The 26,793-nt window shown below is 39.8% G+C and overlaps 1 protein-coding gene across 3 annotated transcripts in view; it reads right to left on the reverse strand.

Moving 5' to 3' along the window:
- CNTNAP5 (contactin associated protein family member 5) overlaps positions 1-26,793 on the reverse strand; it is a 760,035-nt gene that overhangs the window by 542,365 nt on the left and 190,877 nt on the right. Inside the window, exon 2 of one of the 3 annotated variants that reach the window (XM_087435030.1) lies at positions 18,268-18,351. The exons of the other annotated variants lie outside the window; for them this stretch is intronic. The gene's annotated coding sequence lies outside the window, so the exon portion shown is untranslated. The remainder of the gene's footprint in view (positions 1-18,267; positions 18,352-26,793) is intronic. 3 annotated transcript variants of the gene reach the window in all.

Below are 26,793 nucleotides of genomic sequence, written 5' to 3' on the forward strand. Positions count from 1 at the left end.
GCACACACAATTAAGCCCTAAAGGCAAAAAATAAAAACAAATTTAAAAAAGTGCCCTGAGGGTAGGCTGCGGTGGATGCAGCTGTGATTATCACCATTGCCATCGTCACTGGTAACCCTTTACAAGCATCCACTACGTACCGGGTGAGGTATTTTTGGCCATAGTGAGCATGGTGGCCAACATCTATACTGGATCCCTACCTTGTTTGTTATGCCAAAAATTCCAGAAGGACTAAGGATTTACATGTGCTGTAATGTAACTTATGTTGAGATTTAGGGACAAGGATACACTTTATAGCCCTGTGAATAATAGTAAAGACAGGAAACCACCTAAATGTCCATCAACAGGGGATGATAAAATAGTTCTAGCATATCCATTTATGGAATACTATGTATCTGTTAAAAAGAATAGGGTTAGGTCTGTAACTACTGGTAACGGAACAATCTCCAAAATGTAAGTTAAGAGGGAAAAAAGCAAGGTGAAAAACATTGTATAGAGCGTGTTACATGTGTGTGGGAAAAGCAGATCTAGAGAGGAGTATACGCATAGACTGTTTTTAGGAGGAAAAAGGAAGTTGACAGCAGTGAGTAGTTCTGAGAGAGGGACTGTTGATTTGGGTAGGAGGAGCACTTACTTTTTATCCTTCAATGGAGTTTGGATTCTTTTATTCATTACCATGTGAAGATATTATTTTTGAATTTAAAATGTTTAAGAAGTGAGCAGCTGTGGAATCAGGCAGACTTGGATTTAAGTCCAATTTCTATCCATGTGGCCTTGAGTAAGTTACTTATCGTCTTCTAGTCTCCTCCTCTGTAGGATGGGGAATAACAGCACTACCTCCTGGGTTGTGAGGATTAAGGGGGATAGGGCCCTTGAAGTTTTCAGCACGATGCCTGGCACAAAGCAAACCATCAGTTGTTAGGTGCTTGACATAATTACCTCTAATTATCTCTCCGGGTGGAGTACCATTCAACTAAGCTATGTTCTGGGCATCAGGCACCCAGTGATGTCTGGTGATACAAAAACAGGGGGAGAGTCAGACAGTGGACAACAACCACAACAATCCCGGAATTAAGTGCTCTAGGATCCCAAGGACAGCGCATGTAACTTTGCCAGCGGGGTATAGGGTAGGGGTCCAGGAGGTGTTCACTCAAGAAGCGATATTTGAGATGTGTGTTTCACAGGACTAGAAGCGGCAGCTCCAGGAAAAAAAAAAAAAGAAACCTAAAAACAAAACTAAGATGAATTTCTCAATCAGAAAACTATTTTTTTTTAATACATAAAGTCAATTTGAAAAGAAGAACGCTAAAGCTATATCATTTTGATGCCAACACTTCAGATGAAAACTGGAAAATTATAGATTCAGAGACTCTTATCAAATTTCCTGGACTCCATTTTCTTCTCTTCTCATCAGTCCTGCATGAATGCAGTTAAATAATGCATTTTTCTGAACCCCACCTTCGTCATGTCACATCTTTGCTCCAGACCTCCTTTTCCTCTTGCCATCCAGCCACATCTCACCCCCAGACTTTTCGGACCACAGAGCTGGCCTCGGCACTTGTCTCATAGCCTGAAAGTGTCCCTGCAGAATGTCAACCCCCTACTATTTCCTTCATGCCTTCTAATTGTGCTCTCCTAATTGTGTTTCTTGTTATTCTCTTTTGTAGAATCTATTCTCTTCCCTCTGTGATTTTAAATTCAGTGCTCTTCCCTAGTATATACATGTAAAACCTACCTCCTCCATAAATTTTCTCTGATTTATTCAACCCAATTTCTTCTTTTACCTTTCTACACTTGTCTGTCAGTGTTCTCGAAACTTTTTCAAATCACAACACTCAATAATTATGTTTGTAGAATGCTGGGAGGCTGCTCAGTCACTGGGACAAGGGCTACCCACACCCCACCCAGCAGCTCCAACGGCTGAGAGAATCTACGGCTATCTACAAAAATAACCCATTCCTTGCTGTAACCCGGCAGCCAGGAAGCTCTGTTTTATGGGATTGATAACCATAACTTTGGAACCAAAGCCTGGGAAGTATATAGTGTGATACGCTAAACTATTCTAATAGTGGGAGAACTGGGGTAGAAGAAAGGAGGGTCTAACATTTTGATTCAGTCATTTTGTTATGGCCACTTAAATACCTTTTGGAATACGAACATTTAACGTAGTTTTTTTAATAGGGAATTTTGAAAAGGACATTTTGGCTTGGTCTAAAAAGACAGAGAATCATTAAATTTACAAACTTAATAATTACCAAATCCCACACTCAATAGGCATTCTCATTGCCCTCCTTCAAAATTTGCAGAGCACACGTGTCCTGCTTGTTTGGGCAGACGTGAGCCTGGGCTGAGAGTGGAGAGTCCTCCGCACTCCCCTCTGACGGCCCCGGACCTGGAGCTTTCTACCTTTGTCGTTTCATCCTCACCACAATCTTGGAAAAGAAGGGTGAGCCTGGGACCTGCAACTCATGGTCGTCATGCAGTATCTCCATCCTGCTCCCTCCTCAGTGATCCGCCATCTCATTTTTAAAATTATTTCGAGATGTTTAGTCCTACTTGTGAATGTTTCAATGTAAGGATTGCTGTGCTTTCTCCGCTCGGGCACCTCTTTGTCTTCATTAACACCCAGAGACGTGACTTCAGTAAGTAGGCTCTCTGTATGACCAGACAATGCCTTCCGTTTTCTAATTGTTGCCTTATTTTCTTTCAATCTGATTGGATGTTTTGACCCATTTTAATAGTGGAGACCTTGAGACTTTTTTTGAAATTATATATATTTTTTGCTCCAGTGTATGCTGTGGGATAAGGTTGTGACTTGAATGGATGGATATCTTGCAGCCAGTTACCAATTGCGCTACTACCTTATCTTCTTGTATTCAGGGCTCCCTTTTGTTCAGCTTGTATTGGCTTTGGGGTCAGTCTGCAGCGGCCTTCGTCTCTTATCACTTTCTGTGTTCAGATTACGGGTGAGAAAAATCCCTCTCCCTGGTGCTGTGGCCTCTCTTTCCCAGTGATTGCAGACACAAAGCATCCCAAATCTCCCATCGCTCACTGGAAGCACAGCTGGGAAATCTGCAGAGCCCTGAATATCTTATCTTGGGCACCACGAGCAGATAAGTGGTCCTGGGGTGCTCCTAAGGCCCAATTCAAAAAGACCCCAAAGAAGGAAACCTAGCTCAGCTTAATGGAGCCCTGATCCGGGGCCTGTGGCCACTGCTCAAGGGCACACAGGGACCGAGGGCTCTGCACTGAGGCCTGACTCTTAAAGTCTTTTATTTTGTTCATGTGAAAAGGATTCCTCACATTGTCTGGTATCCAGATTCACATTTTTAGTTTTTATTTTTTCATTTAAAGCACTAGGAAGTCAGCAAGGTAGAATTTTTAAAATACCAGTTTCTGAGTCACATGATCTTAGTTTGAATCAATCATTTCACCATTAGTTCCAGGTTGTAGTATCCCCCCTAAATCAGGGTGGGAGGTGTTCCTGTCCTGGGCTCCTTGCTTTAAAGGGACCCTGCTCTGGTCCTCTTTCTCTTGAGTTTCTGCCTATAGGTGAGGACTCTGTGGGGCCTGGCAGGCGACAAGCTCATTTGGAGCCTGCGTTCCTCCCCTTCCATCCCAGGCTAGACCATGATTCTGTCGGGTATCCAGACCTCAGCATCCCCTGACCAAATGGCCCTGAGCCCACTTGCTGGGCCTATGCAGGCATCTCCCAGGTTCATCCTCCTCAGGGAAGATGGGCCAGGCCACAAGACTAGTGTGGGCACCCATGCAACCAAGTCACGGGCAAGGGTCAGCTGAGTGTCGGGGGAACATGGGCAGAGTCTGGAAATGTGAGCTGCCCCTCACGATGTGCTCATGGAATCAGGTTGGAAGGGAAGAGGGTGGGGTGTATCCCATGTTCTGATGTGAACCTAGATTTCCATGTTTTTATGAAAGTATATTTGTTAACAAAGGAGGAGAGAACGAAAGTTATTTTACAATTTATTGGTGTGATTTATAGCTTTCATATATGTAGGCATATGGTACTATATGATATCCATTTATAATATTGCCCTAAGCCCCACCATTGTCAGGGAGAGTACTGCCTCACTGTGTGACATGGAGTGAATTATTAATCTCTTTGAATCACAGCTCTGTCATCTCTAAAATGGGACAACAATACTTATCTTTTGCATGAAGTTAATTTTCTAGTATTTATAACAACACAGAGCTACACTAACTGGTTAGTAAATAAAATTTATTAATCTTCTACCCCAGACTGATACTCTGAGGGAAAGAAAAAACAACAAGAAAAAACCTTCAGTACTTGGGTTTTAATAATATTCAGTTTTAACCACTTACACATTTCTTATTACTCTTTTTAAAAGGTAGTCCTCTTTCTTGACTGTTTCATAGTCAAGACAGTATCCCCAGATACAAAGCACTGACGTTTCCGTCTTTGCCAATATCTATCGTTCCAAAGACAGAGGACTTCAGCCAGCGCAGGGAGCACCGAGGCGGATGTCCGTTCCCAAATTCAACCTGTTCTTTAAACAGGCTGATCTCCCTTTAAATGATATTCATTTGTACTGGACTGAGAGTATTGTTTTGAAGAATTAAGCTTGATTTTGACGTAACCAGAAGCTTTCTCACTCAGTCTATGTATCCCTTCTCTCTGCATACCCAGATCTTCCTGAGAGAGACCTCACTTGGATTACGAGTCAGCGTTAGAAGCTGCATATTTTAAAGTGTGAGAAACTAAGTTGCATTACATTTTCCCTCTGCTCCTGCGTTTTCTACTTTTTCTTCTTAAAAACAGTTTGCTTGCCAGGAGCATTTTCCCCAAATTCTCCCAAGCTGTGAACATAATCTTATATACAGAACATTTTATATTATCCAAAGCCTCATATTAGAAAAGTATGTATTTCTCCCTAGATACTTAGGCTGTATAAACAATGCAAGTCATTCTCCTGGAGAACGACATAAATTTTATATATTTTTGTATCAAAATGCTTTCCTTTAATTTAATCAAAATTGAAAAATGAGTGCAGAAACAGGAGCTGAAGCCCTAAAGACTAATATATTTAGTCTTCCTGATGTGCCATATGCATATTTACACTTCACAATTAAATGACATACAGGGAGACGTGCAATATTCCAAAGAAATCCTGACAGCTTTATTAATTCTGCCAACAGCTCACGGGGTTGTTGGCCACAGGGGAATACTTACTGAATTTCCTGCTTATAAGAAGAGTTACATTTGGAATGGAAATTAATCACCATGACCCCAAAGGTGAGGATTTGAATTTTTACTTTAAATCTTCACACTACAGAAATTCAGCAGCCATTCCCTTCCAAATATTCTTCTGAGCAGTATCCACTCTGTGTAGGACTCAATTTTCACATCGTGTTAGAAAATATTTTCTCAACTTTTCAAATATGCTTTTGAGAAGGCAATTGGACATCCGTGAGACATCACTCTTCTCCACGCAGTGTGCGTGTTCCGTTCAGGAGCAGGCGATGCTTAAGAATTATGAATCTTAAAATAGCGTTTCACCATAAAAAACTGGAGAGATAGATCTGATAACGTCTGCTTCCTAATGATAACGAGGACAGTAAATAATTTTAAAGCCTTCGCAGCATATAAAAAAAAAACAACTCTCATCTATCTTCCCTATATAATAAATCCATATTATGCTTAAGCCAGCAAAAAGCGTATGTAATTTCTATTCTATGGGGGTGTATTTTTGGAAAGGCAAACAAGATGCTGTCTTTTCACCGTTCCTGGGTTAGCACACAAAAGACAAAGTGTCGCTTGTCAGATGAATCCTAATTGGCTGAAGGGACTGAATTTTATGGCTTCACTTCATCTGCACGTGAAGACTGAGCATTAATATGCAGGGAAGTAAAACATGATATAAAGTTCATAGTGCAGGAGTTAAAGGAAGAACACCAACGCATCAGTCAAATATGATCATCCCAAGAACTGTCAAGAGGAAGTTTCAGCAAAAATACGCCTCCTGCATGGGAGGCTGAGGGGATTACACCAACCAAGTCCTATACGAGACACATATAGAAAAATCTTTTGACAAATGCACTGAAGAAAATGAGATTTTATGCATCAGAGACCTATTCATAAATCATTCTGAGGGCTGCCCAACTTTTTTTTTTGGAAGGCAAAATTTAACTCTCTCCCAGAGTCAAATCAAGCCAAATCAATTTCCAAAGTCTGCAAAGAAATTGATATCGTATCCATAAATGTCAAGTGGTGGATTTCATCCAGTGTAATAACATGTTGATTCAGTTTTAGAAATGGTATTTCTAATCATGTAGACTAGAAAACTCTAACTGGTTAGCAGGCATGGTCATGCTGGGCCATCACAGTGTAAGATACCTCAAACTTTCATCCAGTTTTATAGATAGAAGTACTATCAACAGCCACTGGTTGAGCCCTTACCACATACAAAGCTCAGGAGATAAGACTTAATAATCACATCCATCTTATGGAGTCAGTAATTTTCTTCATTGTTTTTTTTTTTTTATTGATGAGGAAACTAAGGTTTGGAGAGATTAAGCAACTTGCTCAAAGTCACACAGCTAATAAGGGTTGGAGCCTGCCCCTGGGATCCCAGAGGCTGAATTCAAAAGCATAGGCAGTATGATGGAAGCAGAGAGAAGGTGGTCAACACGGGACACATTTGAGACCCTGTGGTTTGTCTCCTTGTGGCTGTGGGATCATCTGCTTGGATGTTTGACTTTTCGCTGACCCAAATCCTTACTGACTATTCTTTTTACCGTTCTCAGGCTGCAAATGGAAACGTGAAGGCCCATTAATTTTGTGTAGTCCAGCCAGAGTTGCTGGAGCAGAAGACATGTCCCAGGCTCCCAGACCAGCCCTCTGCCACCTAGATAACCCAGACTGTACACACGTACTGCACCAGCTACAATTTCATGTCAGGATCCTTTACCCGTGAATTAGTTTCATTCGCTTCATCTAAAAACCTTATCAGAGGGCCTTCTGTCTTCCCTAACTTGCTGTAATCTCTCTCACACATGTTGCCCTCAGTACCCTCATTCTTTCATGTCTGAATGCTTCCAGGAAGCACAGGCACAAAGCCTCCTTTTTAGGTAGAATTTCTTAGGTTCTAAGAGTGGCTGGTATGAAGGGGAGTGATCAATGAGGACAGAAGCGACGGATGTTAAAGTGGCAATTTGCACCCCATGAACATGAGAAGGGATGATGACCCCATTAACATAGCCAGCAAGCGTTATTAGCATAGTTGGAGTGTGCAGAGCCGTCCTGCTGTCCATTCTGACCTGATTGGATGCGGAAAGTGAAACTGACACTAAGGGGTGAGGCAAACAAACATTGATGAGTGGCACTAGAATGACACAGTTCTCCCTTAAAGGGTTCCAGATGACAAAGTGTGTACAATGGGAGCTTTATTCATGGTCCTCCTCTCTGTGCCTAGGTGGGGACAGGGCAACTGTGCAACTCCACAACTGTGAGAGAGGCTGGAAGTATTCATCATAGCCTTTGTCTTAAAACCTACATCCCCAAAACAGTGAATTTACACGTTCCCACCTAAACACCTTGAGCGAGAAGGCCCACTGGATCCTCTAGCAACACCATTTATGGGTAACAACGGTGACTCTGGGCCCTCTTGTGATGTCTGTGTTACTGACACTCCATGTGGCCTTCATCATAAAGTAAACTCTTTCATGGAGAGGAATTGTTGAAGCCTCAAATACACATCCAGACACACAGACATAGACTCAAACACACATTCTATGCACACACTCACAAACATTCACACACACACACAGACACCAGTATTATAGAGAGATTCCAGTATAGTGAAGAACGTAAACAAAATAACAAGAATGTCTAGGGCAGCCTTTGGCTCCTTAATTGTCTGATCTGCCTCTGCCCTTTGAGCAAGTTCATAAGGCCATCAGAGATAATTGGAGGTGATCATTCAGGACCCCACCTTGGACTTGGTCTGGTTTCATTCCATTCCACCCTCCATGAGCCTGAGTCTCCATCTGACAACCTAAATTCAGTCTTGCTTCTGGCCTTTTGGCCTTGGTGTTGATGCTGTATCTCTGAGATACCTGATTCCAGAGTTTCTCCAGGGAACTTAGACGGGGCTGACCCTCCGGCTGTCCACATCCATGCTGCCCTATAAAGGATCAATAGTTCTAGTTCTGGTGTCTAATATTGATCATTGGCCATGGTGACTGGTGTGTGTATACGTGTGTGTGTGTGTGTGTGTGTGTGTGTGTGTGTGTGTGTGTACAGATTTGGGCATCACTTAGTTTACTCAAAGACTGTCAAACAGAGGATCATTTCTGTGTTGTTTTGTAGAAAGAGTCCAATTTAGGCAGTTACTCACAAGAATAGGATCAAACATTTACAAGGTTAAAATGAATTCATTTTGTCAATCAACTCAGAAGTCTCTTATCAGCGCCCATGGTTTGAGTATCCAGATAGTTGCTGAGGGCAGCCTGGTTTCCATTACTCTGACATTTAGGGAGTGAAAACATTTTCCTCCTGTATATGGCAAAATGGGTTAGCGTAAAGCAAAATGGGCTAATAATGACAACCATCTGTTGATCACCTACTTTAGCAACAGACACTATATACATTACCCCAATAATCTGACATGGGGGACAATGTTATTTCATTTCATAGAAAAGGAGATTGGGTACGGAAGAAGTGCAATAACGGGTGTAAGGGCACAGGAAAGTTGGTGGTGGTGGAGCTGAGATTCAAAGTCAGGGCTTGGTGGATGTGTACTCCATGCTCTTTCTGGCATCACTACATCTCCTTCAGTAAAACTTTGGGAACACTTTTCATATACAAGACGTTGTCAGTGGAGAGCAATGAGCCTCCAAATCATGTATGACCTTTGAAAAATTGGTCAGGATCACCAAGATGGGTTGGTCATGAAGCCAATTAATTTCTTTGGCAGGGAGTAGGGGAGGGGTGGTCTTTGGATTTTGCTATAGGGACACTGGAGCACATATCCACTAGTGGTGAATGAGATGAATACATGTGGTTCATGTTCTGTGTATTTAAAAAACAAGGGTTTCTGTCCAAATGGAATTTCTTAAAGAAGGGCACTGTCTCTCATGACCTACTATTGTCCATCTGGCCCCCTCCAGTTCCTGCCTGCCCTGGCATGGGTATTCTAGGCCACCCACTGACAGATGAAGCCTTCCCACTTGTTGCTGCTTACCAGAAGGCTTTTGGGAAAATCCCATGCTATCCTCCATCAAAAAAAACCCTAGACTTTTTTCACTGGACTGCAAAATGTCTAGCTGGTTTGCTGGAAGTAGAAGGGGAACTGGGAATAAATTGCTAATATTTATATCTTAATTTCTTTAATTTGCAGAGTGATGTCATTTCACGTGCAATAGCAATGTTAGCAAAGATGATACTCATCATAGGAAACCTGCTATGTATTTAATCTGATTTGTTGTATTAGCCTTACACTAGATCATTTTGTTTTTGTACAATTATTTCTTCTTTTCCATGATTCCCTCAATGATTTATTTCATACTTTCCTATTATCCACCTTTTCACAAGCTGTTTTACCCCTGCTTAGAATGAGTGGATTATAAATGACTAATAAGCAGCTACAATAATCACAATGAAACTGAGAACTATATTTGTCCAATCTTCCCATGTGTCCCTGACCCTCTCAGTTAGAAAATCCTACTTGGGTCAAACCTGCACCCCTCCAACTACACATACAGCATTTTTTCTGTTATTCGAGAGTCTGAGGACTGGTACCTGAACAGATTCTGCTTTTGACAGCCAAGAAGGAAGGGAATGTCACTGCAGAAATAGCATCTTGCCTGCAGCTCCCAAGCACAGAGTGGCCTGGTTACAAGGCGAACGCTGCGGCAGACAGCAGGCAGGGGGAACATCCTCTGGGGAGGAGCGCTCCCACTGCCCAGATCTGGACTCCGGGAGCTCTGGAAGTTCAGAGGCGGAGTTGTGTATGGGGCAAGGGTAGGGGAATGGAGAAACACTATTACTGCCACTGCTGCTGCTGCTATTTACTATTATTATCATGATAATCAACCATCACTGATGTTCTTTCCAAAGTTGCAGTTCTCGCCTCCTCTCAAAACTCACTCTCTTTTGGGGAGAGAAATATAAGAAAAGATTATTTGAATAGAGTGTGATATGTCCTCTTCAAGAGGCAGTAGTCAGAAAATCAGAAGGTGCTTAACTCTGATGGGAAGATATCTGTATTTTAATGATCTCTATATTCAAATGAGACCCAACACAGGAAGCTGACTACCTCTTCAGTTACTAGATTAACTGAATCATCCAATAAATGTGGCCCTCATGGATCTCAGTATAGATGTACATCACTCCAGACTGGCTATTTCATGTCTTAAACTGCCGTAAAGGAATTTCTGATACTTTGAACCCCTTACGCTCTCTAATTTTACTATAAAATTATACTTTTATATAAATTATATCAAATAAAGTAAGAAATAAAATTAAAGATGTATTCTCACAGAAGAAGTAAATAAAAAGATAGAACTATGTCTTTTAAGATGTTTTAAAATTATGTTGTGAAAGGGAACAATTTTTTAGTAAATATAGTAATTTGTCAAAATTATTTAAGATGTGAAAATTGTCCTCCATTTCTTTGTGTGTGTGTATGTGTGTGTGTGCATGTGTGTGTGTGCATGTGTGTGTGTGTGTGCGTGCAGGTATGAAATGTGTTATATTTACCTGGATTCAGATCTGCAGGAAAGGGATTCAATTATACGTTGCGTGGTGTTTTAATTTCAGTATATAGCTCTTTCTCTATTCATGGAAGAATAAACATTTCCTTTTAAACTCTAAGAATTTACCTGTCTTACCCAAAGTGTTTTGTATTATGGAACATATTAAGCAATGCTGGTTGAGAATATTACTGGTTATTGATATATGCCTCTAAAATTATTCCATATTGTTTAATGTCAAATGACCACTGATGAATATTTGCATTATTGCATGAAGATATACAAGTCTTAGAAAGCAAGTGTCATAAAATTCTCTTTGCCGTAACGTTAATTTTTGTTTAGCGGAGTCCTTTTAAGTGGAGCACTGTTACAGCATAGTCACAAATTCGTATTTTCCTGGAATTATTGTGTATCAACCAGAGGACAAAGTTCTTCCTGTAGCACATCACACAGCTGGCCCCAATGTGAACTTCTACTTTTAAACATGCAGTATTGTTTCATATCCTGTAAATAATGAATGGTGAGAGAAGGTCCTGTATATCTAAGACATTCAATAGGCACTGTAGTGTCATCTTGCATTTTCTCATCCCTTTTGCCTAAAAGCCACCTTGTAAGCCATCTATGCAACATATTCACTATCTTCCAAATTGGATATAATGAGTCTTCTTTCTGCGGCGTGTCGTTAATCCCACAATTACAATTTTGCAATGCCTGTCGTATCATCTTTGGTCATTCAAAAAGAGCATTTTCTAGGAGCATTACTATGTGGTTAATCCTTGAAAATTGTTTGCTGGGAACAAATTAATGAGGTATTGCACCCTCTTCTTTCCCCTGACAGCTCTAGCTGCCTTCCCCAAGTTACATCATTCATGGCCCACACCTCAGATCTGCAGCCACTCAGCAGAATCATTACATGATCTGCATTGCTGTGGGTGTTTTCCTCATTCCAGGCCATTTGCATGGGTCACATTTTCGCTTGGGGGCTAAGGTTTAGCTGTTCTTATGAATATGTGTGCTATATGAAGACAGCTTTAATGAGCTATGGGCAAAAGATAATCCCCAGCAAATGCATCAATTGCATGGCTTTCACGTCAAATTTATAATGATGGAAAAGTAATTTTAGAGAACATTTCAGTTTTATCACTGTGGAATGAGGCAGACAGGGCAAATAGTTGACATATTACTATTGAACATTTACTTTGTGCAAGTACAGAGATGGAGGTTGAAATCAGACTGAGCTCTGTCTTCTGAAATCACCCTGTTCAGTTTCTTGGACAAGACGAGCTCACGTGGAGCAACACTTGGACGGATTATAACAAAACATAGAGAAGAATTGCTACCAGTCCTAAGAGAGGACCCAACAAAGTGGAAAGGGAACACAGATGTGCAAGAGATCACTGCTACCTGAAGTGACTGAATTAGAAGAAGTGTCATTGTGGGCCTGGGATTAGATTCGTACTAGATCTTAAAAGATGAGAGAGAATTTCCAGAAGTGGAGCTGTATGTATTGAGGGGACATGGGGGGGATTGAGGAGATTTCCAGGTGATCGTGTTACTATGAGTAAAGGCTTAAAGATGGAAAAGCATTCAAATGCATAGCAAGTTATGGCTGTACTGAACCAGTGGTAGCATTGTGCTAGGTGCTTTGGAGGAATATGAGAGATTCTTAGACAAGAGTTGCTATCCACAGTGTCCACACTGAAGCAGAGGAGCTCAGAGTTACACGTGTGGAACCACAGCAGATTCCACAAACTCATACATGAAGTGGAGAAGTTTCCTAGGGCTGCCATACAAATTAGCCCAAAGTGAGTGGCTTAAAACAAGAGAAAATTATTCTCTCCTAGTTCTAAAGGCCAGACGTCAAAAATCAAAGTGTCAGCATGGCCATGCTCTCTCTGAAAGCTCTAGTGAAGATGCTTTCCTTGTCTCTTCCTAGCTTCTGGTATCTTCTGGCAATTCTTCATGCTCCTCAGCTTGTAGCTACATCACTCCAGTCTCTGCATCCGTGTTTATCTGATCTTCCTTGTGTCTCTTCCTTGTGTCCTCTCCTCTTTTTATAAGGACCCCAGTCATTGGCTTTAGAGTTCTCCTTAATTCCAGGATGATCTCCCCTTGAGATCCTTAACTACTTACATCCACAAAGACCCTGTTTCCAAACAAAAGGTCACATTCTGAGGTTCCAGGTGAACATGAATTTAGGGAGGGGGACACTATTCAACACAGTACAATAAGTCTATTTGTACACAAGTTAAAAAGTAACCAAAAGAAGATGGTTTAATATTGTAGCCCCTATATATACTTCCATTGAATAGAAGAGTGACTTGGTTCCTCTGAAGCTTTAAGTCCAAGTACATTCTTCTCTTATTTGCTGATCCACATTCTATTGGGCTTCCTTCTCCCAAACAAACTAATTTTGTCTTAAATAAAAATTGATAGAGGGACCAGCCCAGTGGTGTAGTGGTTAAGTTGGCGCACTCTGCTTCAGTGGCCCAGGGTTGACAGGTTCAGATCCCAGATGCGGACCTACGCACCGCTTATCAAGCCATGCTGTGGCAGCATCCCATATAAAGTAGAGGAAGATGGGCATGGACGTTAGCCCAGGGCCAATCTCCCTCAGCAAAAAGAGGAGGATTGGCAACAGATGTTAGCTCAGAGCTAATCTTCCTCAAAAAAAAAAAAAATTGATAGAGGCAGGTAGGCCCCCTCTTTGATTATCTTCACAGGTCTCCTGCAAGAACTCCTTAGAAATTAGGGTTTCTATACTTACTGTACTATTGTTCATTCTGATGTCACATAGATTCCTAAAGAACTTGAACTTGTAAAACCATTGGAAGCTTACAACCAAAGTTTCATCCATTGGTAGCCCTTTCATTGTGCTTTAATTTTCACCTCTTAAAAAATATTTCTGGCCGTCTCTTGAATTAACACTTGGGTAAGGATCATCCAATATCAGTTAATGTTATTACCCGTCCTCTAGTCATGCATGCTCAAAAGGTACTACATTTCCTTAATCTTCTCTTCTCCTGAGTTAATTATAATTTGCTTACTCTGAATTAATAGGCCCTAGAATTACATTGACCATATAATTTATCATCCAAACCAAGACATTTTTGAAAGTGAAAAGTCACTTAATTTCAATTAAAAATTACACTGGAACAACAGGTGTAAACAAGCAATTCATCTGAGCAAACCCAGAAGATGCATCAGCCAATATACTTGTCCAGCCCTATCTCTTATGTCCCCAACACAAGTCATGTATTTCAGCCAAACTAATGGCGTTTCTGTTATTTTTTGGACAGTTAAAGATATTATACGTATTTTTTTTCCAAAACTCAATCTTGTGGCTTGTCACAATACATATTCAGCTAATGTTTGTTAAAAATGCTATCACATTTACTTACTGACAGCCAGCATTTATTGAATACCTACTATGTACCTAGACAGGGTGCACACATTTGAATAAGATACATCCTTAGAGGCTCAGAGAGGTTGAGGGGCCCTGAAGATGCACAAAACAATTAGAGACAGGGTCAGGACTATGCCTTATTAGCTATGCCTTAATTCCAAATCCTGTGTTAATTCTACTTGGTACCTCTCTTAAAAGATTTTTTAAGTCATACCAGATAAGGATGAGTCTGAATTTGGTGCCTATTTCCTATCCCCTTCTAGGTGCAGAATCTGTTACTTCCCAGATGTGTCCTTGTCTTCTTTCTCTAGGTCTTACCTCTTACATCTTTGTCTACAACTGCTAGTTGAGCCTTTGGGTAACAACATGCTTGCTTACATGGAAATCTTTGTTAGAAAATATCTTTATTTAGTGGAAGGAGGTTCAGGAATCTATGTTGGCAGTAAAACAAATTGCAAAACAAGCTTGTGCTTCTGGAAATCAGTCAGAAGTCAGTATTTTGATTGACTCATTTTGGCTGGCTGGCCAGTCCATTCTGAAATGAACAATCAATGCTCTATTACCTAGTATTACGAGACTAGATGTTGATAAATGGTTCCTGAGATGATGGGCCTCCAGCAAGAGGTCCAACAAAGGATTACATCTTCAACCAAGGCCCCAGTTTTTATTTTCAAACTATGCTCAAATGATTTTCTTGGTAACTGATTTAAACAAAATGTCAGTGGTCAAAAACCTGCTCATGTTAAACTCCTGGCCCCCCCGGTGGTTTATCTTGTTTCCAGACCCAGGTACATTTTCTGTCATATTACTTAGTAACCTGTATCTACTCACAAGAACGGCAGACTCTTCATCTATCCTGGGCGCAAGTTGAGCAGCATCATCTCCAACAGAGGAAATGCTCAACTGTTCAGAGGCACAGAGGCCCCACACTCCTTCACTTACCAGTAGGCACCTAGCATGTCATGGCCTCTGGAACTGGCAAATGCCACTGGCCTAGAAAATAAACTGGGAGCATGAGCAGGGCTATTTTGATGGTACTTATCATCTTACATTTGAAGGAACAAAGGTGCCTTTTAGGATTCTGACAAAGTCTTGGTCAGCATTCAAATTTGCTTCAAATAAGAATTCAGGGAGGCGGGGAGGGAGGGGGTGAAGGGAATGGTTCGGTACATGTGTGTGGTGATGGGTTGTAGTTGGTGTTTTGGTGGTGAACATGATGTAATCTGTGCAGAAGTGGAGGTGTAGTGATGTACACCTTAAATTTTTACAATGTTGTAAACCAATGTTACTGCAATAAACAAAAAATTAAAAAAAAAAAAAGAATTCAAAGATTGCAAATTTGACTACTTCTTATATATCAGGGACATTGTAGGTCTACACAGACTGATACCTCAATGAATTCGTGCAGCACTCTGATGTAAGTTTTATAAACTTTTACAGATGTGAACTTTAAGGCTCATAGAGATAAATGCTGCTCAGGGTGACAGCATTAGTAAGTAGCAAGAATTCAAAATTAGATTTGCCTAAATCCCAAGTCATACTCCAAATCTGTTCATAAAGGAGAGTTTTATTATGTACTCTTAAATTAAAAAAGACTCAAATGAAACAATATAATCCTGATTCAGTTAGAATCAAAAATCCTCCTTCCCTCATCATTTTCTTATCTAAATCCATGGACTACAGTCCCAGGTTACTGAGAGCCCTGTATCTACTGTTGTATAAGCAAAGGTAGTTCTACCTGAAAAACAATTAATTCAGAGTCCACTCTGTTTATTAGCATACAGTTTGAGACAACTTTGATAAATAGTGCCCAATTACTTCCAAAATGCATTAATTTATTTTCTTTGGCTTCTTTTTCTTGTTTAAAAAAGAATCACACAAGTCATTGAACAGCAGAGCAACATACTCAACAAATCCTTAATATGTCCCTTCATCAGGGGTCATCCTGATGAGAGAAAGCAAAGAATCATGATTGTCTCAACAAATTGTGACTGCTAGTCTTTTAAAGTAAGGCAGCTGGCACAATCTGTATTAGCAAGCAGGCGGTGTTTTTGTTGATTATGAATGAGTGGTGTAGTGGGAAGGACACGGGCTTTGGGTTCAGACGGCCCCTTTTCAAATCGCAGCCCTGCTACTCATATGGAGCGGGGTTCTTGATTAACTTCATGAGCCCTATAGTCTCATCTTTAGGTGGCAATAAACTCTCCTTTGCAGGGTATATAAAAGCAGCCAGCACAAATGTGGCTCATAGGAGACACTCAATATGTGTTGACAGTACCATTGTTTCTGATATGCTTGAAAGGTGGATTCAGGCAAACAAAAAAATAAAACGCTGCAATTCCATCAAATAGTGCTTCTCATTGAAAGGTAACTTCTATTAAAAAATGTTAGAGTCCAGCTTGGTCATTCTGTCATTAAGATACTATGTTGTCTCTGTTTTCTGAACTTCAAGAAGACTTTGGCAGTTAGTAACAAAACCTTACAATAACTTGGCATAATACATTTATTACTACGGTTGTGACATCTAATTCCAATATCAAGATTTTAATACAAAATAAATGGAACAAAAATCTTCTAAATCCTCTAAAAACTGTCAGAAAGATAAATAATTTGAAGGATCAGAATTTTTAATTAAGGAGAAGTCAAGGTGAAACATGCTAAGATTTAAAGATATATGTGCATATATATATCATATATATTTATTTGAATTTATTTAAAGTGTACGTATATATTTAAATCTATAAATATATACATATGTACATATATATCTTTAAATACTAATATGTATGCATATGTATGTGTACATATATATGTATATTTTAATGTAATTTATCAACTCTAGCTTAAATAATAGGAGCAATTTCTAAAAATAGAGTCTTCATTCACATCTCTACATTTAAATAAGGTCATCTGTAAGCTTTCAAGTTTCCAGAAAAAAAGGTTTACAAAGTATTCTTATTGATTTTGCAAACTTAAATGCCTCAAAAAGTTTTTGTAATTGTGCTGTTATTTATAAAACCTCTCTACAATGTTAGAAGAAGAAAGATTTTGCATTTTCTTACATGAATATTTGGCTTCTCATTACACAAAATTGACAAAGCCATTTATTAAGTTGTCATTTAATTGTTTCAGAAATTATTCCTTAAATGACAAATCCATATCAAAAAGAAAAGCCCAACACATAATGTGGAATGAAGGAAAGGTGTAGAGGAATCATTAGTAACAGATTATAATTCCCAGCAAAGAAGAAGAAACAGAACATAAGGGCTTCCTGAGCAGCTGCCTCTCCCAGAGATGTTCAGGGAGAAGATGACCTGGGCTCCGCTGGGCAGGGTGGTTGGTCATCACCCGTGAATCATCTGAGGTGCACTTGCCTCCACCACATATAGCAGCAGTGGCAACTCTGGTATTTCTGCCTATGAGTGGCTTGATGGAATGGGGACTGAGGGACTGGCCTTGAAGCAGAGTTTGGCTGGCAAGCACAGGATCTTCTCTCAAATTATCTGTTTATTCAGGTGGCTTAGGATGTCCCTCCCAGGCTATGACTTTGTGCTGCCTCTGCGCGCACACATGCATTCTTAAATTCTCACATACTTATAACACTCACATAAACACAATGTCTAAAACACAACATAACATGTCACAGAAATATGCACTGGGTGGGGAAGGCAGGAGGGAGGCCCAGGCATAGAAACATGAGGCAGAATGGATCCACCCCCTCAGAGTAAATGTGGACATGTAACATGGACCTCTCCACCTACACAGTGCTCTCCTTTCTCTCACCTATACTCAGATTCCTTCAGATTCACCGAAGCTACCACACACAGGCAGCTGAGTTGTTGAGAACATAGCACTCACTTGTTCACGCTTCTCTGTTTGGTCCTTATCTCATCAGTTCCTTCTATTTTGTTTCTATTAATGGGACTCTGGCCCTCAATTATTGCAGTGTGTCATAAATGGGAACAGATAGGACAACATTGTGGATGAACCATTGCAAGATCAAACTAGCTACTGGGAGAAAATTCATAGCACTTATTCTACTGACAAATCAGAAACTTCGTGCTCTCATCTATATGCCCACCCGTGCATATCCTTTCATTGTGTACCCTTCCACGCATTTATCTTACCTCTGACCGGGGATTTCTACATTCTACTCTTGAAATCTCCTTAATTTATTGCATGCAGAATGTGCAGAACAGATGCTTGATATCCTAAGTTACAATCAGATAAGACAGGATGTTAGGCGTCCATGATTCTCTGGTACAGATTTTTTTGCAAATCCATCTCCCTTCCCACACAACAAAGCACTATGACATTCAGGTCAAAATAATTCCAGCTTGATTTTTATGACTCCCTCTTTCTACTTCCAATACTTAAAAACAAAACAAAACAAAAAAAACACTGTGCATTTTTTCTATGTGATTGTGAATTAATTTCCAAAAAATTCTTGAGTCACTAATTTAGAGAATTACTTTCAAAGCTAGAGTTTAAACAAATTTTGTGGTATCATTCAGCTCCTCTCTCCAAATCAGAGGGCCACCACAGCAGCAGTGGTGTCGTTTAGTTACAAGGCAATGGGCAGGATGCGCTCCCACATGAACAATTATAAACGGTAAGAGATTTGAAACTCAAGGTCAACTCCTGCTCACCCTCTTCTTTTGCTTGTGCTGTCTCCTTTTATGAACATTAAGGCAAACAAAACTGAAAACCATACTAACAGAAAGAGAAACCTGTTGCTATATCATGTTTTTCTCCTTATTATCAACTGCTATCATTGTAACAATAAACGTAACGAAGCCTACTTTCTTGTGGACTTTTGTTTTTTAAACACTTGAGAGATTCTGCCCCTCTTTGAGGTCCCTGCCAGGCCTGGAATCTTTCCATATGGCTAGAGCTGTGCAGATGCCCAGAGCTTCAGACCTTGGCCTGGAGCCCTTCTCTTTAGGCATCAGTGACTCACTCCCCTAGGCTCTTCCTCGAGCTCTTCTGTCTGCTACCAGGACTCTCGACTGATTGTCTTTAATGAGCCTGCGTGGGTAACAAACTCTGCCTGTAACCACAAGGAGATCTTACTTTCTCCACTGAGCATTTAGTTTATTAAAAAAAAAAAAAAAGGCTGACATTAAGCTTGCTTTCCATTTTGTATATAAAGCTCAAAAGAAAGAAAACTGCGAGCTAGAGTCCTCTGGGTATCTTCAGCAGGTGTATCCCATGCACCTACTTTTAATAGTGATAGTAATTATATCCCTCATTTACTTAGCGCTGTGTAAAGCTTACACACACTAACCCATTTATAGCTTACAAAGAGGTTCTCAAAGTGAAGTCCCCCACCAGCAGCACCAGCATTACTCGGGATTTGGTAATAATTGTTATAAACGCAAATCCTCAGCCCCACCCCAGACCTACTGTTCCAGAGCTTTGCAGGTAGGGTCCAGCAGTCCATCTTAACAAGCCCTGTGGGACATTTTGATGTATACATTCATTTTTGAGAATCTCTCCCTTACAGACCACATGAGGTAAGTACACTCGTTGTGCCCCCTTTACAAAGGAGGAAACTGAGCCTCCTAGGGTTTTAGTCATTTATCAAAGTCACAGAATCTCTAGCTGTTAGACTTCAAAGCCTGAGATAATCTACATTAAAAAAAAAAAAACATGGTAGTTAAAGACTAAATGAATTAAGAGTAGTTAGTAATATTTCTTCCTCTCTGTCATTATATCTAGCTAATATAATTCAATAAATTTACATTGAAAAATCTAATGCTTTTCTACGTGTTAGAGTTGAGATATTAACTCCAATTTCCCCTAATCTAAGGTGGATATCTCCAAAACCTAACTGGTTTATACACATTGGAAATACAATTATCAGTCAAGTTTCCTGTGAAACGCTAAGTACTTTAACAATAAGATTAATTTAATAGCAGTGGATTTAGAAGAATTAATTTTAAGCAGATCATCCCCCTTACTTTGATATCAGCCGCTGGATCCTATCCTATTACAAATGCAACCAGTTTGTAGGAGACTGCAAACATCTGCTCTCCCCTAGAATGTGTCCATATGAATATTAATCTTGAAGACTACATGTTGACTCTCTGTCCATGTGATGTGTTAAATGCCACATGTGTAAACGCGTGAAAGTATTTACTCCTTAAAGAGGCTAGACGTCATGTTGGGAAGTTCTCTGATACATCTGAGCAAATTCTAGCATTAAGAAGGGAAAACAGATGGGCACCAGTGAGGAACTTTCAAGGGCTAAGTGTGGAGCCAGAGGGCTGAAGGGAAGCCTGCTGATTCCGGGGTAAAGACCATCTGTTGCTTCCACAATGCTGACCAGCAAGTTGTTCCCTCTCCTCTTTTCTGCTGAGCCCCATCCAGAGATAAGAAAATCCAAGGTCAGCAAAAGTGCTTAGGACAGAACCATGGGGACGATTCAAGAGAGATTTTAGGTTTTAAGGGCCTTTACATGTTTGTTCTAACCTGGATCCATAGGGAAGCTCAGGCTTTATTTCCATGTATTTCCCATGTAACCCACAGGGCAGCCCATAAACCAAAGAGTCTCAGCAGGCAAGTGTAGCAGAATGGATGCAAAAGGCATGGAAGCTTCCAAATATATGCCTACCATGGGTAGGGAGAATGACCACCACAATGAGGTTAAGTGACATTGTCAAGGTCATCCAAGCAACCAGTGGCACAACTAGAACCTGACCCTAATCAAAAGCTTATGAATTTTCCTTCACTCCTTGTTTCTGTTGGTCTGGTACACGGTGATAACTTGCTTTTGCATTGCTGGTCTCCATTAGATCAGGGGCAAGATTCTTAACATGACAAGTTGTTAACTGAGTTTTTAATAACGTCCAACTATGACATGAAGATCTCTATTAAAAGCTTATATGTACATGTGTGTGAGAGAGCACAAAAGAGAAAACTATTAACAAAATCTTGAAAAATATATGCGATGGTATTCTCCTATATGTAGTCTTTGTTATTTAATAAAAGATTGTCGAAACAAAGTGATTAACACATAATGACCTACTTGCTTTGGTCTGCAGTTAAAGAAAATATCGGGGTGTGAGTAGTCTGCAATCTCTAGTCGGCCTCACTCTTCAGGTTTATCTTATATAACTGACAATGGAAATCTTGTATCTAAATTTATTAATTCTGTGCGTCTCAGATACATCTTATACACCTCTCTTTAAGATTTTGCTTATAGCATTTCTTCTGCTGTGAATGCTCCTCCCTTCCTACGATTTTCTCTCTCTATCTTCCTACATTTATTGAGTTTGTATCAGGCACACAACACTTTGTAGTTGCTGGGAAGCCAAAGTAACTTAAACATGGTCCCTGCCCTTTCAACTCATCTAAGTCCCTGCCACTCATATACTCCCAAGCACACCTTCTCGACAGCGTCATGCAACTGAATTGCCATCAGCGACACTTATAGACATATGCTGTGTTGTAGTGTCATTTATTTGTCTCCTTAATGGTTCTGCACATTCACAGAAGGGATTAACCACATCGTAAAGCCCTTTTTTATGCCCAACACCTAGCACAGTGTTTGAAGTATAATGAGAGTTTAAAAGATATATGTTGATGGTAATGAGATTCTCGCCCTCAAATTGTTTTCTGAAATTGGTAGGCTTAAAATCCTATATCAAACAGTGATCAATACTCAGGATGTTCTAGGCCAAATTGGCAGAATAAATGTGTATAAATCATGAAGATCAGAGAGCGTCTCTCAGAGAGTTTGGTAGTCAGTCAAGGGTGAAATCGAGGAACTGATGGCCTAAATGTATACTCTATTGTTTCAATTGACCTGTGTGTGAGAAAAGTGCTGGGTAACACATGCAAGCCCTTCGTATTAAGACCGACTCCAGAAAGCTACAGGAAATCTCAGACCATCATATTGTACAGGCCAAAGGATTCTATCATAAAGGACTATATGGCTGATGCATTTGGGAAGAGGCAACGTGATTTCTATAAGAGAAAACTGTAACCTGAATATTAATAAAACATAGTATATTCATAGGGGAGTGATAGGTTAGTGAGGGGGCTTGAATCAGCCACGTGAAGAATAGCTGAGTATGTGGAGATATTGGATTATCAGTAAGCAGGCTAACCGGCAGTATGGAAATAGTGTCAGTGAAGGAAAGGGATCAACAGTTCTAGTTGTGGTAAAAGATTTGAAGAATCATTCTGCAGGAGAGGAGGTAGGTATTTTTATGTCCATGTTGCGTGAGCAAACAACTGGGGTTCAATGTGTAAACATGGAGAGAGACGAGAGACAGATGTCTCTTCCAACTCTAGTCCTGATGAACTGTTTTACAGAATCATCGAAAGAAGCCCTGGACCAGAAGGCTAGTTCTATTTGTGAAACAATTATGAGCATATCGCTAACCTCCGAGTCACCAGCTGGAAGAGTCTGAAGCTCATTGACAAGGATATAATGTGTTAGGAATATATTCTGGGCATGTCCATGCCTACCAACATTTCCCATGAGGCTCACCCTACTGGTTTAGCCCAGATGGGACTCAAATTTCCATTTTGGTTTAACTTAGCAGGATACTTCCCCACTAGACCAGAATGTGTCCTGAATCCCAGCCTGCATTGTACCAGCCCTTTGTCTGAGAATATTGAGTCTTAATTCTCATGCCGTCAACCACTGGCTCAGATATTATCTATCTTAGTTTTAGTCTTTATGGACAGACAGAGCTGAGTTTGTATCTGGGCCCATCACTTTGCTACTTGTGTGATATGGCTAGGTTCCTTGGTCTTTCTAAACCTAATTTCTTCTTCTATAAAATAGAAACAACTCACTAGGATTATTCAGAAGATATTAAATAATATCTTTGGTAATCTTAGCAGAGTGCCTACTCATATCGAGTGCCAGATAAAGAGTAGCTGATCCATTTCATTGGGCATTCTGGGATATAGATACCAAAGAAATCAACCAAATTCTCTACAACCCTCTGGATGCTGTATTCTGAACTGCTATCATTTCATTTGTAAGTGCCAGCCTTGCAAAATTCCTCACTCTAATCCTGGCCTCAGCTCTCTAAGCTTCTTTGTTTTTCCCTAGCAGTCCATATCACCATGGGCCTTCCATCCCTCATGAGTAAGCCTGCCTATGTTATGACATAAGGAATGATTATGGCACATATGACCTCCATCAAGCAGAGACTGATTGTGAATGCCTAACGAAAGGGAGATTTGGAAGAAGTAAGTGAACATGTAGGTAAAGCAGACCACTAACATCTTCGTGGTCAATACTGAGGAATCCACCAACAACAAATACCTGTCTGAAACCAGTACTTGAGAGGGTCTCATTAGATTATCTTTGCAAAAGACAAGTAAAATAAGTTATCCTACAAAGATGGATATGGCTTTATCCTTGATAATACAAGGATTGTACTTAAAAAGGAAAGGCATATGATTAGGAGAAAGAAATTGAAATATCCAGGATTCTTACAGATTGCTGCTAGTTCTTATTTTCTGCCATCTTTATAAATAAAATGCAGAAGAAGGAGTGCAAAAATCATCAAAGTTTTTAGTGACATTAAAGTCTCTGAGTAGGAAATACTTGGAGTTGGATTACAGAAGGAGTTTGTATGAATGCTTTCCTATATGTGTAAAAGTGGCAGGAAACGCAAATATTTTATCCAATATACCTCAATAAAGACCTAAAAGCTAAACTTGATTGAGAATGGAGATCTGTAGATCAGGTATAAAATGACTTTGGGGACTTAGGGAAGACTCCACTTTGGTTTTTCCCACACTGTGGGTTTCTTGTGGGGAAGTTCTAGGATATAAAAGGGTAAGAGAATTACGATATATGTCATTTTTCACAACCAAGAAACATCGTGAAGGGTGATGGAATTGGAGGGCTATGACAATGGAAATTAACCTGGAGATGAGTGAAGCACACTTTTAACATCTACTGGTAGAGCCCATTTTATGGGTTGAAAATCTTTGTAGCTGCTTCTTGCCCAGTCATAGCAAGAACTTATTAAATACCTGTGAATCCATTGACTAGAAACACTATCCTACTATACTGTTATAGCCAAAATGGCTATGAAACTTGACATTAGGAAAGATATTGGAAATAAAACAGATAATATTGTTGAATCCTTATAGAAGGCTTTTGTGTCCATACCTAATATACTTGGCATAGTTGATTTTCCCAGAAAGATGGGGGAAAAAGAAAAAAGCTCAAGGGAAAGACAACTGAAATTGTCCCTGAAATTTTATAATAGATTGAAAAGAGGAGTTACTTCAGTCTGATATGAGAAGAGGAAAAGGATCCAGACTGACTTGTACAAGCTCATGAGCAATGTGGATAAGCTGATTTTTGACAAGGACACCATATATTAAAATACAAGCACAAGCGGCTGTCTTTGAAATTCAGTGATAGATATCAGAAAATAAAGGAAAGTGCCAATGCACGTAGAGAGGAATGCATTTTTAAAACATTTACACATCACTGTCTATATGAAACAGATGTATTCATGAAGGATTTGAACACTCACACACATGGCACTCAGGACTGACAAGGTAACTCATAGATATTACGGGGACATTAAGTGTTTCTCCTGGCATATTTTTTAAAATGACTGGTAACAAGACACTGGTCTGGATAGATTTAATTAGAGAATTAGAGACTGTTTTGTTCCAAATAAATGTATCCACTTTACCAAACATTGGCTAATGTTGCTGCTCAGAGATAGAATCTTAATATTTGTGTTGTTTCAGCATGTCTACAAATCAATCAGGAAGAGATTTTGGATCTTCTAAGATTCTAAAATTGTTGCTAACTTTGTCCCTGAGACACCTTCATGCCTGTTTAGTTAGTGAAGTGGGGACCCTGGCTTGTTCATAAATCATGATGCATTGCTAAGTGACTGCTTGGTGGCCTCATTCGTGAACATTCCATTCAGTGCCAGATGAGAAACTCTACAAATCAGATTTTTAGAGCATGAACATTTGCTATTGTACATTGGTCAGGTACATTTTCAGGATTCTTGTTCTGAAGTGAACTTTGTAAAATAAAATAAATCTCTTGAGTACTAGTAAATTGATATCCCATCCATGGCATGCACGATATTTGTGTTGTTTGGTAAATCAACTTTAAAAAGCATCACAAACTCCATATCATCTAAAAGTTGAAGATTGTCAAAAGACCTTATGAAAGTCTCATTCAAGAGATTCCCTACTTCCTTGACACACCATCCTTAAATAAGTCAATACTTGATGATTTTGCGTATTAACTTTTCCTGAAAAGTTAAACAGAACAATTTAGACAGTTTTATAAAAAATCTCTAGTTTGGCTATTGCTCTCAGCTTGTTTATCAGGCTTAAGTCTGGTGAATCCATAGTTTTACTTCTAATTTTAAATTTAAAATAAAAACTAAAAAGAGAAACTCTCAAAATGATCTATTCATCCAACAGCATAATCTGGTGAAAGTACCAAGGAATATTAGCCACAAGTCAGATTTTATATATGTCCCTGAAGGGTTTGGTAAAATACTCTGAGTCTCTGTTTGATGGGTGCTCTTGAAGGCCTAGACAGTTTCAGAGAGTTTGAGCACTACGTATAATATAGAGAAATACAGTTATATATTATTGATGCTTTCTCACTTTTATATTTTAGCAATATGTGAATTAAACAATAGGGTTTAATCTTATTCTTACAGAATGAGTCTGACAAAATTTAAGGTGAGAAAAGTAAATCAATTTTGTGAAAAAAAAGCAACTTTCAAGTATAGTAAAAGAGAAATAGAAAGCACAGTTTTGCAATCAAGTATATTTAGGAATAAGTCCTAATTGTTTATTCTGCCACCACTAGTGTCTGGTTACATGAGCTTAGGGTTGGTATTTGTGAGCCTCATGCCTCTCATTCAAGGAGATGTGAATGTTGCATCTCCAGAGAGAATGTTTTTTTTAAAATATATCTAGAATTACATTTGCTGACAAATGTGAGGGATAATTGGTGTTCAGTAGCTGTCAGCTTCCACGATATTGATATAAGTGGACACACATATTTCCAGATATAAGCCTTGTGACTATGCCTGACTTATCCTGGTGTTCCTGCCCAATGTCACTGTATTTTACTTTTTAAACTAGAAGCTGTGATTACCCCTCCACAAGTCTTTTCTCTGCCCAGTGTCGGCACCTGACAGGTTGATCCTGAAGCTGCCACCTCTCCCAAGTGCCCTGCAGTCATCGTAAGTATCTCTGGGGAAGCCACAGCTACTTCCGCCTTGCTGTGCACACAGTTCCCTGCTTTTCCTCCTCTGCCCACTCAGCATCTTTTACCTCTCTGGAAATACCAAGGCTATTGTGAGGATGAAGAAGGGACGGGGATATTCTCCGCCCCTCCGACTCTGGAACCCCCAGTAATTCTGTAGTTCTTTTAATAACCATCCAAAAATTAGTTCCTGCTATGTGTCCAGCAATAATGGGCATAGAGGCGACAAGAACCTATAAGACAGGCACTTGCCTTTAAGGAGCTTGGAGGTATTTGAAAACACAGGTAAACCAACAGAGGCAAGGAAGTGAAATAGACCTTATGTCAGCTGTTCACTTATGCCAAAGAAATTGTCAATCCTTGAAATACACTCTGATCCAGAGGGTAGACTGAAAGCAGGTCATTTGGTTTTAAA

The sequence above is a fragment of the Ceratotherium simum genome, chromosome 9 (assembly GCF_057802395.1).
Source record: "Ceratotherium simum simum isolate JZ-2026a chromosome 9, ASM5780239v1, whole genome shotgun sequence".
In the NCBI taxonomy this organism is placed as follows: Eukaryota; Metazoa; Chordata; class Mammalia; order Perissodactyla; family Rhinocerotidae; genus Ceratotherium; species Ceratotherium simum.